Below are 16,973 nucleotides of genomic sequence, written 5' to 3' on the forward strand. Positions count from 1 at the left end.
CTTGTCTATCACATCAAAGAGTATGCTGGGATTTGTAGTTCAACAACAGAGACATATTGACCAATTCTTCTGTATAGTAGCAAAAAGGATGGTGAATTGAGAGTATCAATTTTCAATGATGTCGTTTGTCGCTATGCACCATTATTGATGCCAAGTGTGTATTTAACTTTACTTACTTATATAGAGGGAATATATTCCAGTGTCAAGGAGGTGCAAAGTACATAACATGATAACGATATGAGTAAAAAAACAACAACCCACACACCAGATCATCAAAACATTTGCTCTCATTGGGGTCTATTTAACAAGCATTTTTCCTGTGGTAACCCCCCGAAAACAACAGTTTTCGGGGGTTTACCGTGAAATCACTATGTACCATTGAAGCATCGCAGCAGATATCTCAGATATCTGCTGCTTTGCATTTCCTATCGTTTTTCTGAGCACTCCCCATAACAGTGTATGGGAAGTGCTCAGAACTGCTATGTATGAAAGTCTATTTAGAGAAACTTTTCTCTTTTTTTACATGTTAATGAACGTCATCTGAAGCTGGCGCCATCTGAAGCTGGCGTACATTAACATATCTGAAAACTTTCGCGCTGTCCAGCTCTGCTCTGAAGAGAAGAGCTGGACAGCGCATGTGTGGAGGGATCATGTGATCCCTCCCTGTCAATCATCCTGCAGTTTGCCGGCCAGGATGTTACTGCGCATGCACCAACTATTCAGTCGGTGCATGCGCACTAACGAAAAAAAAAAAAAAAAGACAAAAAAAAAGAGAAGATCATTGCAGCCTTGAAAAATGAGAAAAGACTGCGATGATCAGGTGAGTCACTTCTCAGGGACAGCAGGTTATCGGCACTGCTGTCCCTGATTTGCATTTACTTAATTGAAAAAAGAAACATGCAAGTACATTTTAAGAACTTGAAATAATAATTTTAAGAGATAGGCACAAAATCTACAAGCTTTAGCAGACATTCAGAAACACATCTGAGCTCTGGAACTATATAGAGGTATAAAATATATGTGTTGCTATGTACAGACTGAGCAATAGATTCCTGACATGGCAAATTTCAAAGAACCTGCAGTAACCAGACTGCACTCACAGATCCCTTTCTCCCTTCAGTCTTGAAGCCTGCCAGTTGTGCTGCTCTGGCTTCTAATGATGAAATGCCGTATGGGTGAACAGGACAGGTTTGTGCCGCTTCAGAAGCGTTCTCAATGCCCCAATGTCTCTGATCATCAATGAGTCACAAATAAAATCAAAATCTCCAGTCCCAAGAGCAGCCGGTGGGAAGATAGCAGAAATTTCATTTTAGATATTGCTTAGCATATTAAGCTCTCTGTGCCCAGTAGGAATAGCAATGTGCGGGGGTTCCCGTGAGCTTTGAAGGGTTCCGATAGAACATTTATTAAAGCATGTGTTCTGCCTTGAAGCCAGCACTGGCTTGCTTATAATGCCTTGTTATACTCCTCGCTGCAACTTCTTTTTGTAATTTGGAATAGTGGATAGTCAGAGCCTGTAAAGTAATAAGTGATGTACAATTTTGACGCTCCAAATCCCTTCTCAGATTGAAGCACGTCACCTGGAGCACTACAGCATCCCAATGGAAGCAGAGATACACTCATCATTTTAATGTCTTTAATGTTTCATTAAAATGTGTTGTTCAAGTGGGGACACTTTGGAAGCTTTCTAACAAGGGACTCTCCATTGGCACACTCAGAGACCAGATGATGTAGACAACCAGGTTTTGAAACTTACATACAGACAAATGGGCACAATCTAAACCGATTACTAAGAATAGTTTGATACCTCCAGGATATGTTTATTTGCAATTTGAGAAGCGAGTGACTTAGCTAACATTCTGCAATAACGATAAAACATAAAAAACAATGTTGAAAATACAAGTAGACACCTGTATGCTATCAATTATTATTATTTATGTTACTATTGCCTACTTACGGTAATATCTAACAAATGTAGAAATCGAGGGCCTGACGTTCATCTGCAACTTGCAGCATATTGTAGATGTTTTTTTTTAGTGACATCAGCAAGACATCTGGGTTACAAATAGCACAATGTGGACTGCTAAACAGTGTAAGCATTTATAGAAAAGTCAAAAATTAGGTTATTATATAGATACAGCTGGAAATGTTATATATAATTCAATATCAAGGCATTTGTCATGACATCTTAGCCTTCTTGAATACTGCCAAAACTTTTTTGCTTAAGCTTATTATATCTCCACACACATAAGGCTTGCTGTATGGATTTGCATGTAACTCATTTGTTAAATAGGCTTCCTCTGGGTCCAAAAGACCATGTAGGTTAAACTTGCTTGTGACCAAAAGTCCAACCTGGACTGGTTTGTGCTTGTGTACCGAGGTAAAGATATTAAAGCTTCACTGGGGCAGAGGCTGATGTGTCTGAAAAATGTTCTTAGATTGTACGCAGTGCATAATATGTTGGTGGTCTGCGTCTCTCTTCCACTCTCATCACATCCTCCCATTCTCGGTTACAGGACTTTTTTGGGGCTGCACCCACTTTGTGGAAATCCCTCCCTCGCACAGTAAGACTTTCCTCTAGTCTTCAAACCTTCAAGCGTTCTCTGAAAACCCACCTCTTCAGACAAGCTTATAGTATTCCTCAACCACCATCTTAATCTACCTAGGTTACCCTATTACCACCCTCTACACAGCTAACACAAGACAACAACCCTCTGACCAACTTTGCCACACACACAGCCCACTCAATACTTTTTACCTTTGCATTCTAGCTGGTCCATTGTACAATATGATGTAGCACATGCCCTTGTGTTTCAAAACTCTCATTGTCCCATAGATTGTAAGCTTGTGAGCAGGGTTCTCTTACTTCTCTGTCTGTATATATTACCCAGTATTGTTTTATTAATGTTTGTTCCCAATTGTAAAGCACTACAGAATTTGCTGGCGCTATATAAATAAATGTTGATGATGATGACGATGATGGTATATAAAAAAGGATAATAATATAAAAGTAAATAATAGCAAAATTCACCATACGCACTTTACCCTTTCAAACACAGCGCACACAACAGAGGAGAGTAGAAGGTAACACACAAAGTACAGGGGTACAGAAATGTAGCACTTGACAGGTGTAGTTAACCTACAGTTGACCATACACCAACTATTTATATAGCATCTGTAGTGACCCCTGCAGCTGCCGCTTGTATAAACAACAGATTTGATGATGATGAGCTTGTAGCTTGCTGCAGGGCTCTCCTACCTCTCTGTATGTATTACCCACTATTGTTTTATTACTGTGTTTGTTCCCAATTGTAAAGCGCTACTGAATTTGCTGGCACTATATAAATAAATGATGATGATGATGCACTCACTATTATTCTGCGCAATGTAGATGGAAATAAGCAATGAAAACAAAAGAAACAAAGAAACATGGAAATAAAGAAGTGACAGGTTAATAATCAGAAGCACTAAATTACAATTAGCTCACAAAATCAGCCCATCAATTCAATTTACTTTCTCCTTAGGGAAACACAATGGAAGAAAAACTGCAGATCATTCCAAGAGGAAGGGTGCGTTTGTTATTTGTTAAAAAGTAATTGGATGGATCATGTGAAAGGAGTTTGTTGAGAATGCCGATAGTAAAGAATCTAGTACTGTGTTAAAGGGGAAATTTACATAGTAATAGAACACCTGTTGTGTACCCAGGCTGCCATAACACGTGTTGGTCTGAAAGGGTTAATGCCACTCTCGGACTCTATACGCCAGTGATAGGGGTCTATTTATTAAGTTGCGATGATACAAAACTCCAGAGGAAACAGCATTTTCTCTGCAGAATGGCTATTGCAGCTCATCTTTTAAATAATCAAGGCGTTCATGCAGGAGAAACCTGATTTTTTTTCTGCCTTAACCTATTTTACACTGATCACTTCAGTCCTCATAACCTTTAATTGGGGTCCATCGCCGTTTATCGCTGCTGGAGAAGCTGCTGCAGATCCGTCATTGGGTCCCATAGATATGCTCATGCGTGACCTTGGGCAATAACCACAGAGGGGTCACTTCCTCTTTTCACCGGTAGCGTTAGGCTGCTGGTGAAGGGGTTCTTTACTAGTTTAGGAAGGGGGATTTCGCCAGGACTCGCCAATGAGCCCTGGCATGTTAAATAGCAGTGGCTATGATATGCAGCAATACAAAATGATAATTACTGCTGTCCATTAGCTACCAATGATAAATAGACCCCTTAGTCTGAGATAATATAGTCACAGTGCAAAAGTACTATTAAATAACACATAGTAGGTAAATAAAATATAATGAGATTAAAACAGAAAAATACTAGGAAACGTTTGGAAAATTAGATCTGCCCATCATTTTACACATGTCTGTGTGTGTCATTTTTACATATTGTCTTTCTTCTATCGCCACATGGAAGTCCCAACGCTACCTAAAGCTCAACATGTCCACAACAGAGCTTATTATCTTCCCTCCTGCCAGAGTCACCACCTGTCCTAAAATCTCCCTGTCAATAACACCACAAGTTCGTCAGTCTTCCAAGCCCGCTCCTTGGTGTCACAATTGACTCAACACTCTGCTTTATTCCTTATGTTCTGACTATCTCCCAGTCCTGTCGACTTTACCTTAAAAACAGATTACACCCTTTTCTTACTCAACATGGTACCAAAAACTCTTATCCATTCTCTCATCATCTCCTGTCTTGACTATTGCAACCTCCTGTTATCTGACATTCTTGACACCCATATACACTGTAACTCATCCTAAATGCTGCTGCAAGTCTGATTTCCCTCTCTCACTGCTCCACATTTGCTGCACCACTTTGCAAATGTCTACATTGGCTCCATGTGTCCTCCAGAATCAAATTTATATGACTCACCCTTACCTACAAAGCCCTCAACAACAACACCCCTGCATACATCTCAAATCTCATATGAAAATACTCTCCCCCCTGCCCTCTTAGCTATACCTCTGACCTGCGCTTTGTCTCGTCTCTGGTAACCACCTCTCAATCACGCCTACAAGACTTCTCCCGTGCTGCACCACACTTATGGAATTCCTACCACCCCCAATCAGGCTTTCCCACAGCCTTCAAATGTTTAGACGTTCTCTCAAAACCCATCTCTTTTTTAGAGCCTACCTTATCTCCAATAACACTATTCACACTAATGCACCCTCACAACTGTCCCAATCTCCCCTCTAAGTCACACTCACTCCTCTTGTTTCAGCTGTGCCCTCTTCCACTTACAATGTAAGCTATCTAATGAGCAGGGTCCTTTATACTCTTTGTTTTCATATCTGCATTTATTTTGTCTACCTTGTCCCTGTTTTATGTATGTCCTGTTTTCCCTACTGTACTGTGCTGCGGAGCACTGTGGCGCCTTACAAAGCTATGATAATAATAATAATCATGCCTGACCATGCTGTGATCTTATGTTCTTTATTAACGCATGAGTCAAACTTGTGCAGAAGCAATTACTTTCAATATGCTTGATGCCCCCCATGTACCCAGATGCTTTCATTTTTTCTCACTACTTGTAGCTGTTTTGAAGACCCACTTCTATTCCTCTGAACTGAGTGTGCATATATAGTCACTAAGGTGTTAATGTGAATATTTCATTAACATGTGGTCATTACTGTCCAAACATTGGTTAAGGAGGGATTGAAAGAGAGATTTATTTTTTTAATGGCTGCTTTGACTATGGATTAATGATAGTAGTTGGAATCATACAGCTATAACAGTAAAATTCAGCCCTTCTGACCATAATCCTCTTCCCTCTAAGGGGTAAATGTATCAAGCTGAGAGATTTCTGGTGGGTTTGAAAAACCAATCAGATTCTAGTTATCATTTATTAAGTACATTCTACAAAATGACAGCTAGAATCTGATTGGTTGCTATAGGTAACATCTCCACTTTTCAAACCCGCCGGAAAACTCTCAGCTTGATACATTTACCCCTAAGTCTCTTTTCAAACGGATTTGCCATTGTAATATAATGATTCAATGCCAGACAAAGGAAAGAACCTTTCCTCCACCAAGAGTCTGGCTGTGACTGTTAATGGCGGGGAATGAGCGAGTGATCATATCCTGCCTACCAGCTACCACTTGACTCAACTGTTACAAAAGAAGTGAAGAGCAAAAGCCAATCGTATCAAAATATTGTGGCTTTGGGGCCATTCTGGTGTCTAAGTAATAATACACCAATAATCCTCATAGCCAGCAGCATTGTGGTAATAATTATCTGACTATTCTTGTAAGGTGAAACATGTATGAGGAATCCTTGTGCACCTTTAGGATTTGTACCTTGTACATTGTCAGTGTAGCTACTGTATTTGGAAAGTTCACATAAACAAAAGCTTTACTTCAATAGTCAACTAAATTAAAGGTATTTTTTTTATCTCAGAATAAAAGTCCTGTTACTGGATTGAGTTGCTCATGTAGAGCTAATGTGTGATCAACTACTGAGGTTTAATGATGGAAAACAATCGTAAGACTCTATAGTCTCTCCCAAGGGAATGGTCTGATACAAACAATAAAAACCAACATAGAGAAATTATGTTGTTTTCCAGTACATTACACCCATGGAGTGCTGGACGTTTATTATCCATTGTTCATGTCATAGTGCAAGTCTAAAATGAAAACCACGCGAAATGAACTCTTTCACTGGTGACCTCTGATGACAGCAGAATGATTTCCAATGTGTTCCTCTGAACCAATTCAAAAGTAAAGGCTTGCAGTAGTGTCATCATAAAATTGGGATTTATATTATTGTGCCATGGAAACTCAGTTTTACCGGAGTGACAATAATAAAGTGGTACCCAAAGTACCAAAATTCATTTCTGTATGGTTAATTTCTTCACTTTAATAGATTACATTGGAAGTAGTTGGTGATAGAAACATGTGTACACATGATGCATAGGGCTAGATTTACTAAGCTGCGGGTTTGAAAAAGTGGGGATGTTGCCTATAGCAACCAATCAGATTCTAGCTTTCATTTTGTATAAGGTACTAAATAAATGAAAGCTAGAATCTGATTGGTTGCTATAGGCAACATCCCCACTTTTTCAAACCCGCAGCTTAGTAAATCAAGCTCATACTCTCTTTTGGAAGGACAGATTTTGAGAGCAAAATAACTATTTCCTTAATGTAGCTTTGGCTGCATTATGCACACCTTTATGGGCAATACCTTCACTAGGTCCAGCTATTGTCTCAAAATGCTAAATCACGGTATCCAGCTTGTATTGGTGAATGGTTTTATTATTTGTTTGTTTGCTGAGATAGATGTGCTTACAGTGCTTTCATCTATCTGTAAGCATTCTTCTATGGCCAACTGTAGACAATAAACATAACTGTAGCTGTGGGACAATATATGTTCAAATTTCTAAATGAATCTTCCTGTTGCTGCCACCTACAATATGAGTCGTCTTTCCTATCTTCGTTATGTTTCTACCCTATTAAAAACACTGTCGCAGAGTTCCAACCCTAACCCTACCAAGCACAATTATGGAGTTACACCTCCGCAAGCCTTGCTGTTCATAGGTAGCCACTGTCAGCACACCATGATTATATCTGCTGGCTGTGTTTTGAGAATATTAATCCAAGTACTCATACTCATCCTATTAGAGTCACAGGTACTCTGACGACAAATGCACACACAAGGAATACACTTCAGTGGAAGAAGGGATTAGATCAAGCAATGGACAGTACATCACCAATGTAAGACAGGTGTTCTGGGGTCATCATCATCATTTATTTATATAGCGCCACTAATTCCGCAGCGCTGTACAGAGAACTCACTCACATCAGTCCCTGCCCCATTGGAGCTTACAGTCTAAATTCCCTAACATACACACAGACAGACAGACAGAGAGAGGCACACACAGACTAGTGTCAATTTGTTAGCAGCCAATTAACCTACCAGTATGTTTTTTGGAGTGTGGGAGGAAACCGGAGCACCCGGAGGAAACCCACGCAGACACGGGGAGAACATACAAACTCCTCACAGATAAGGCCATGGTCGGGAATTGAACTCATGACCCCAGTGCTGTGAGGCAGAAGTGCTAACCACTACGCCACCATGCTGCCCCGTCAGGACAACATCCGGCCTGTGCGGCTGCCCACAGGCCAGGCCACTTTGTAATTTCTTAAGTGAAAAGATCACTGCACCACCCCACCTTTTCTGCTAATTAATATAGTTCCTATAAATATGTTTTTATAGTACAGTAAAAGCTACAGTACTATCTACAGTCTGCAGCTGATCTTCTGACCAGCAGGAATAGCTTATCACCCACATGTTGGATACCATGACAGTAAAATAGGTGTAGTGGTTTACTATAGAAGTTCTCTCTCTGTCCACAGTAATTTTAAAGTGACAGGGTGGAAAATATCCTGGGGTGCCCCCATAATTCTTTGAACCAATGCTACATGCAATTCATAGAGACATAGAGTACATACCATAGAGTACAGAGTACATACCATAGACTACATACCATAGAGCAGGGTTTCCCAAACCCAGTCCTCAGGGCTCATTAACAGTGCAGGTTTTCCTGATCACATGTGACATAATTAGGACCACCTGTGGATCTGTTACAATGTGTCAGTTAGTAATGAATACACCTGTGCGCCAGTAAGGAGATATGGAAAACCTGCACTGTTAGGGAGCCCTGAGGACTGGGTTTGGGAAACCCTGCCATAGAGTACATAACACTGCACCTTCACTTGATATTGTGGCAGTAAATAAACTCATCTCTCAAGGAGAGGTTGGTTATGTCAGGGGACCATAATTCTTAAATTGACAACTGTCCCACTTTGTGTCAATCTAGAGGAAAGCAAAACAAAAGCACACTAGAATTTATGGACATTTGAACAGTATGGGTGATGTGTCTAATTATGAAGCTACATTATCGTGTATCATCGACATACATGAAAGTGTTCATACACTGTACAATGTATCCAGGCTCAAATTGCCTGAATGCCGCTTACAATACTTGTCATAGTGCGGTTTATAAGTGTTTGAATCTGGAAACCAGGGAAAAAGTGTTTAGCAATAGAGAGAATGTGTTTTAGCACAGCAATCTCACACGTGACATGGAAAGATTATCTGGTAAATTTTGTCTTGTAAAACAGATTGTAGATGTGTAGAATTGCGTACACCACACAGTCCATTTGTTGCCAATATACAGCAGATAGGAATGATCGCTAGGCGAGACGAGGAGGATTTTATGGATGGACTGCATTCGGCAGCAAATCAGGCAATGTGCTATTAGGAAAAAGACAAACATTGCATAATGATACAGCTGTCCCTGTACAAAATAATTTACCACCACTAGAGAACCACAACCACTGCAGGCTGAAATCACTTTCAGAACCACCTGCCCAAAGACATTACTTGAAATCAAAATACCCACTTACTGTTAAGTGTAGGACTGATAAAATAGTATAATCAGCACTTAATTCCAGTCCCAGCCCCAACCTAAGGAGCATATTTATAAAAGGGCAAAAAGCCCTATTGCTATCAGGTTGTTTTTTTTTATATTTATATAGCTTAATTTGCTTTACCCTTTGCCTTAAATAGATTACCACCGGCGATAATAATATAATTCTCAGTAATGACCCTGTCGTGATAATTTTCATCCATGAAGGCTTCACCGTGCCTTTGTAAGCCTATTAATCAAGTATTGCTGCAAAACTGCCACAATATCTGTTCTTTTATTGCCCTCTCGGGATGTATGGCCGCTGCCTTGCAACAATATTTAGTTACACTGAGAAAAGTGACTTATCACAGTGATCAGGGACATTTTAATAAATGTGGCCTTAAATTCTCTACTACACAAACTAGGTTCAACTTTGTCCAAAGTATTGTCTAGTATATATTCTGGACTGCGGGAGGAGACAGGAGCACCCGGAAGAAACCGAAGTTAACACAGGGAGAACAAACAAACTCCACACAGATAGTGCCCAGGTTGGAATAAAACGGATGGTCCCAGAGCAGTTAGGCATTAATGCTAACCACTGTGCACTAACCACAGTGCAGCCAGGGGCAGGCTGGGCTGAGGGAGCAAGGGGGCATCTGCACCCCGTGCCGGTCCCATAGTGGGCTACCCTGGCTGGGTCACTGGGCCACCTACATTTGAGCAGCTGAGTCGAGTCTTGACCCCCAGGATAAATTTTGCCAGCCCTCCCCTGGTGGCAGCCATGGTGATACCTATGTTACTAGCCAAAATGCAGCCTACCATACTCTGGGATTGTGCAGCATCTGACATCAATACTGTAACTGCTGACCATGCGGTCGATCAATAACTCACTGTTATACTTCCCCACTCAGTGAATACTTCATAGCACAACGTTCAGTGGGAAGCTGAATACAACAACCATTTGTATGTACTCTCTGCCTCCTTTTACAGAAAAAGCTGATAAAAAAGATTAGTAGCTTTAGCTCAATTGCACAGCAAATATTGGTAGAATGTCAATCATCTCAAGGCCTATGTATGGTAACATATATGTTTGTGAATATTATTGGTAGCTCCTCAATAAAAGTCAACTGTTTAGGTTTAGTTGCCCCTTCAATGCATTTCACAACTATTAGGAAGCACAATTATCTTTTTTTTTTAAACTCATCTGTTTGTCTCAGTTTTCCGTTCCAAAATGATGTGTCAGGTAACCTGGGAAGCTCAAAGAATGGCATATAATAACAACGGGCCTGGTTCATGAAGGATCTTACTTAAGAAACTTCTTATTTCAGTCTCCTGGACAAAACCATGTTACAATGCAAGGGGTGCAAATTAGTATTCTGTTTATCACATAAGTTAAATACTGACTGTTTTTTTATGTAGCACACAAATACTTGATAGCTTATTTGTGCACTGAAATTTAAAGTTGATATTTGTGTGCTACATGAAAAAAACAGGCAGTATTTAGCTTATGTGCAAAACAGAATACTAATTTGCACCCCTTGCATTGTAACATGGTTTTGTCCAGGAGACTGAAATAAGAAGTTTCTCAAGTTAAGATCCTTAATGAATCAGGCCCAACATTATTAGATGGACATTGAGTGAGGCCCCACAGAACCATTAGGTCCACAGTCAACCAAGACTGCTGGGCAAGTCAATAAAAACAAGACTAACTTGGCAAATTAAGAATAGATGACATTTATTCATATATATTGCATAATGTGAAGACTCACTGTTCTAACTATGAAAGGGTTAATTTTACCATAAGATTTTTGTATCAATTTAGAGAAAATACACATTCAGTCAATGGGGCAATTTACAAACTGTGTTCTGGTACATGAAATATGTCTTTCTATTCTGCATTATATCCACATCCTAATGAAGATATTAGCAGCCAGATGGCAGTGACACAATGAGCCATCACAGGCATGACTTACATAAAAATGTCACTGGATGTCCTATAGACCTGACATTACTGTGGAAGGATCATTTAGCTCACTGAGTCGTAATAGGCTTGAAAGTCTAGACACTTGTTTGAAGCATTAGAACCGGGATGGATTGTAAATTCACTTTTTTACTTCTCCGTCAATGATAATAGTGTGAGATGTTCTAACTAGCCAGACAGGGAACAATATGATGGATGGTGTGAGAGGAATTCCACAATGGTCCCTACTTATTTTAAATGTCAAACAAAGATGACAGTATAAAGGAAAATGATGAAAAGAAATCTTAGTGTAACAAAAGAACAACATGTTCTCATTACCAGGAAAAGGAAGCAATGGTTATTGATTATTATTATTATTATCTTAGATTTGTAAGGTGTCACAGTGCTCCGCAGCGCTGTACAGTAGGAAAAACAGGACATACATAAGACAAGGACATACATAAAACAAGGACATACAAGGCAGACAAAAAAAATGCAGACACGAAAATAAAGGTTATAGGGGACATTCTAAGTGGAAGGGGGCACAGCTGAAACTAGAGGAGTGAGTGTGGCTTATAATGGAGATTGGGACGGGTTGTATTAGTGTGAATAGTATCATAAGGGAAACGGTAAGTGTTAAAAAAAGAGATGGTTTTTTTAGAGAACATCTAAATATTAGAAGGCTGTGGGAAAGCCTGATTGGACGTGGTAGGGAATTCCATAAGTAGGGAGCAACATAGGAGAAGTCTTGTAGGCGCGAGTGAGAGGTGGTTACCAGAGACGAGACAAAGGCGCAGGTCAGAGGTAGATAAAATTGATAAAATACATTTCTAGTATTCTAATTTTAACTATAAACACAAAAGTTGTCATTGTTGACAAACAAGTTACTTAAGTAAGAGAAAGAAATTTACAATAATATTATACCCAGTGGTCAAAATAGAAATGTAGAAGAGGCAGTATGGAATTTTAGAAGTAAGTTGCGGTATGGATATTGTAAATGATTAGAATTTAATAGTTTTACGATGAAGGCGGGAGGAGAAGTGGCAGTATGGCATGCCACTGTATACAGGCCCACTTCGACCATTGATTATAATACAATGCTCATCTGGTAATACTGAAGCAGTGATATAACATAGTAGTCATCAATATATTATGAAAATGATCATACAGGCAACACAGGCCTGGAAATTTGTGTCCAGGGCCATCTTTTCCATTGGGCACGATGGGCAGCTGCCTGGGGGCCCCACGGGCAAGGGGACCCCCATAGGCACGGCTCTTAATGAGAATAAATAATCCTGCAAAAGAAAAGAACCTGCAAAAAAAACCTACAATGGTCACTGAGCAAGTACATCTATCTATCTCTATCTCTATATATCTATATCATCATCTGTATACATCTATATATCTATATCTAGGGGCCCCGATGCACCGCTTTGCCCGGTGGTCCATAATGTTGTTAAGATGGCCCTGTTTGTGTCCACGACAAGAGTCCCCTATTATAAACCACTGAACATTTTATTTTTGAGCAAATAACCAAACCGAATTTCTAAGTGCTTTGATTAACCACTTTATATTCCAGAAAAATGCACAAGGGAGGGAAGGTTAAAGCAGTATTCCCGTAAAAAAAAAAAAATAGTGTGTATTTAACATAAATCACTGTAGGAGGCTAGAAGAAGAATCTTGGTATTTACAATTTATCCTTGGCTTGTTTCTGCAGGCTGTAATTAATGATTTTTACACAGTGTCATGGACTACCATGGCAACCACAGTCAAATGATGTAGTGATAAGCGAGGCTTGGGAACGACCCTCTGAGCTCTGTGTACTGTAAAATCCTCTCTCTTTTTCTCCCCCTTTCACATGACATGCTGAGAGCTGTGAGACTGTGTGTGGCTGGCAGCCCTATTTTGCCTTTTTGACAGGAGATTATGATTTGTAGGGGAACAGATAATAAAAACTACTATCAGATACATAATTAAAAAAGGTATATAACTTGCTTTTTAAAGATACAAAAATAAACATTATATATGAGATTGCTTAATTTAACTGTGTTTAATCAAATGGGCTCCTTTACATCTCCCCACTGAACAACAAAATCAAAAGGGTACTCAGCTCCCTTCCACATTAATTTCCTAGTCCTCTCAAATAACTTTTCACTAAGCCTTGCTGTGCTTCTGTCATCCCTGGTTAAAGTAGAGTTTCGGTTATAGCTTGCGATGCAGTCAAGATTCAAGTCAAAGAGATTTAAAACATACTTGTCAACTTTGTGAAGTGTCCCTCCGGGAGTTCCCGGAGGGGTATGGTCAGAGGGGCAGGGTTAGACAAATCACGTAATTTTGGCGCCATTACACAATTCCCTGAGAATCCCGTCATTGCGGCTCTAATTCTGCCCACTTCACGAGGAAGCTGGCAGATGCCCTACTCTTCTGGACATTCCGGGAGAGCTGATTTAAAAGCCTATAATGTTATTTCAATATTTTTAAAAGTATTTTCAATAGTTATCAAAGGGTATTTAATAGTGTTTCAAATGTTTTAGGGATGTAAGTGTTATTTTTGTTTGCTATATGGAGTACTACAATTGGTCTTAGTGTATGAATGTATGATACAAGTTAATAAAGCTTACCATACAGTACATACATATTTGCATCTTTACAATCATACAGTGGTTAAAAAAAATTAAAAAAATTGTTCACCTGAAGACCAATGTTTCACTTTAAAGGAGTAGACATAATCATCTCCTATACACAGCCTGGTGTTACCTTTTCAATTTTGCCACTTTTTATCATCATCACCATTTATTTATATAGTGCCACTGATTCCACAGCGTTGTACAGAGAACCCCTTCACATCAATCCCTGCCTTACAGTCTAAATTCCCAACATACACACACACAGACAGACTAGGGTCAATTTTGATAGCAGCCTATTAACCTATCAGTATGTTTTTGGAGTGTGGGAGGAAACCGGAGGAAACCCACACAAAAATGGGGAGAACATACAAACTCCACACAGATAAGGACATGGTCGGGAATTGAACTGATGACCCCAGCGCTGTGAGGCAGAAGTGCTAACCACTGAGCCACTGTGCACTTTTACTTCCTTTTTCCCCTGGTATTGTGGAGTTCACTAGGAGATGGGAGCATATAACCGATATAGATATTGTGGGGTCTATTTATTAAAGTTCCCAGTGAAGTGTACTGTGGCAGTGCAAGTAACACTGCTGTACTCCTTATTGCTATCGCCATCTCAGAGTGCAGTTGCTTGGGACAATAAAATAATTCTTTATTATTAAAATGAAGCAAATGTTCATTATTTTTTTAATAATTTTTATTTTATTTTTTCCATCTTTTTTCATTTTTTTAAAAAGCATTTTATTATTTTAGAAGTTGATTGTTAGACATTGTGCAGTGCACCTCCTTAGATTTTTCGAGTGTGCTTTTTATTTTGGTAGCCAGACAAGAGAAACAATTCCCTATGACCAGGCCCGGATTAACGGAATGGAGGCCCCTGGGCTAAGGGGGCCCCCACTTTCCCGTGAGGCCCCCCCATTAGCAGACTGGCCCCCCTGTTAGCCAACCCCCCCCCAAGCGCTTACCTTCTCCTGTCACTGCAGTCCTCCTTCCGCGGCGCGCTGTAAGCTGCTTACTGAGGAGATCTCGTGACACTCTCGCGAGATCTCCTCAGTAAGGAGATTACTGAGTGCCGGAGAAGGAGGACTGCAGTGACAGAGCTCAGTATTGATCAGGCCGGGGGCGCCCCCGCCCCTGTCCCGATCAATAAATCTGCTGAGCTCTGTCAAGGGCCCCCTGGATGCCCGAGGCCCCTGGGCTTTAGCCCAGTTAGACCTCGGGTTAATCCGGCCCTGCCTATGACTGCAGACTGTCACTGTTAGTGAGGATGTCCACTTAAGAAGTAAAAGTATTGCATAGACCAGTTACTAAGTTGTCCTTGTACCAAACTAAGATACAATGGATTGCTGAATAAGAATTGTCCCTTCTACTAAACAATGGTTGCTACCCAGGAACAGAAATGCAAGTGAGATGCAATGAAACGCTCATAGTACAAGATGTGGAAGTGAGCCATAGAAATCAACCTTTTAGTAATATAAGTTAATCTAAACCAATTAAAGACAACATCTAATGCTACTGTAGGTGACAGCACATCTGTGTTTCCTGTACTGTTTACAAAAACTAGAATTATTAACTAGCAAACTGGCCCAGACGTTGGCTGGTGTGAATGTGTAATTGAAGGGAAGTACTCTGGTTATGTATAGGCTCAGTGTTTTATTGGAATGTGCGGGTGTATTATTAATGCAGAATGTCTATCTGTCCAGCATGGTTTGAGGATGAATGGGGCCTCTGTTTGAGTAGGATATCGCCTCCAAGACCAGTGCTGGTCAACATGACATGTTTTAACGGCCTTAAATGTAACACATGGTCCTACGAGTGTAAAGCCTGTTAATAATAATAATAATGATAATAATAATAAGAATTCACATCCACGCATTACCGTACATCCCAACATCCTCAGCAGGATAATTGTTACAATTTAAGCCTCTCCCTGATGTACCTCCAGGTATGACCCCAAGTGAGCTTAATCACTTTTAAGATCCCCATATTTTCACATCTGAAAATCATAAAAAAAACTTAAAAAAAACAGGACAGTTAGGGGGATAGAGTTAAAGGGATATGTGTTACCTTTGTGGAAAAAGATCACAGCACCATCATCTAGGGCCTGATTCATTAAGGATCTTAACTTGAGAAACTTCTTATTTCTTTCTGTCTCCTGGACAAAACCATGTTACGATGCAAGGGGTGCAAATTAGTTTTCTGTTTTGCACACAAGTTAAATACTGACTGTTTTTTCATGTAGCACACAAATATCAATTTTACATTTCAGTGTACAAATAAGCTATCAAGTATTTGTGTGCTACATAAAAAAACAGTCAGTATTTAACTTATGTGCAAAACAGAAAACTAATTTGCACCCCTTGCATTGTAACATGGTTTTGTCCAGGAGACTGAAATAAGAAGTTTCTCAAGTTAAGATCCTTAATGAATCAGTCCCCTAGTGGTCACAGAGTCAGCAGGTTAACTTATAGCTGGTTAGTGGAGCTGGTGAGACAACCAGCTACATACCTAAGCTAATGCACCGCCTTCACACTGTGACATCCGAAGCAATAGGAAGAAGAACAAAAACAAAACTTAATGAGGGATGCCTTTGACCTTGAGGGCCACATGAGGAGGCTCCATGCCATCTGCTGCCCACTGACGAATGTTGGAGGACAGTTGTTGTCTGGATAAACTGCGAGCATTGGATAACAGAGGAAGTCTAGCAGTGTATTATTTACAAGAGTATTGTTTCTGACATTCACTCTCAGAATTATTAGCCCATCCCCACTTGTTGCCAAAGAGCAATATAGACATTACTTCACATGCAGGATTGTTATTTATAATAACATGTTTATATATGAAAGGGATACATCATGTAGGTTGTAGAGATTGGAGTAGCACTTGAAACCATGACAATGAACCCCTATTACTTCTGTTACCCGTTTATAAAGATATTTAATGTTATTACTGGAACAATCAAGAAAT

The 16,973-nt window shown here is 39.9% G+C and overlaps 1 protein-coding gene across 4 annotated transcripts in view; it reads right to left on the reverse strand.

Moving 5' to 3' along the window:
• PRKG1 (protein kinase cGMP-dependent 1) overlaps nucleotides 1-16,973 on the reverse strand; it is a 796,378-nt gene that overhangs the window by 580,915 nt on the left and 198,490 nt on the right. The gene's annotated exons all lie outside the window — the stretch shown is intronic.

Source organism: Mixophyes fleayi, chromosome 6, assembly GCF_038048845.1.
Source record: "Mixophyes fleayi isolate aMixFle1 chromosome 6, aMixFle1.hap1, whole genome shotgun sequence".
Taxonomy (NCBI): Eukaryota; Metazoa; Chordata; class Amphibia; order Anura; family Limnodynastidae; genus Mixophyes; species Mixophyes fleayi.